The sequence below is a fragment of the Antrostomus carolinensis genome, unplaced genomic scaffold (genome assembly GCF_000700745.2).
Source record: "Antrostomus carolinensis isolate BGI_N321 unplaced genomic scaffold, ASM70074v2 scaffold2377, whole genome shotgun sequence".
NCBI classification, from domain to species: Eukaryota; Metazoa; Chordata; class Aves; order Caprimulgiformes; family Caprimulgidae; genus Antrostomus; species Antrostomus carolinensis.
This window is the reverse complement of record NW_010326433.1, coordinates 105,828-106,060: the sequence shown is the minus strand read 5'-3', so window position 1 is coordinate 106,060 and position 233 is coordinate 105,828. Positions and strand designations below refer to the sequence as shown.

General features: G+C 37.8%; 1 protein-coding gene across 1 annotated transcript in view; it reads right to left on the bottom strand.

Annotated features, from left to right (window-relative positions):
• LOC104527753 (talin-2) overlaps positions 1 to 233 on the bottom strand; it is a 105,460-nt gene that overhangs the window by 252 nt on the left and 104,975 nt on the right. The gene's annotated exons all lie outside the window — the stretch shown is intronic.

Genomic DNA, 233 nt, shown 5'->3' with positions numbered 1-233 from the left:
GCAGGAATTGCTCCAGGACTATGCCCTCAAGAACAGTATTGTACTCCCGCTTGTTTTCTTAAAGACTAAAAAAAGAAAAAAAAAATCTACCAGCATAGTTTTACCATATATCCATGATGGATTTTATGGTGCTGTGCTCCCCCAACATCAGGGTGAGGAGTTAGCAAATGTAGGATAAACACCATGAACTTAACATAATGTTTGAGTGACAGTAAAATTGAACACTCATTCCT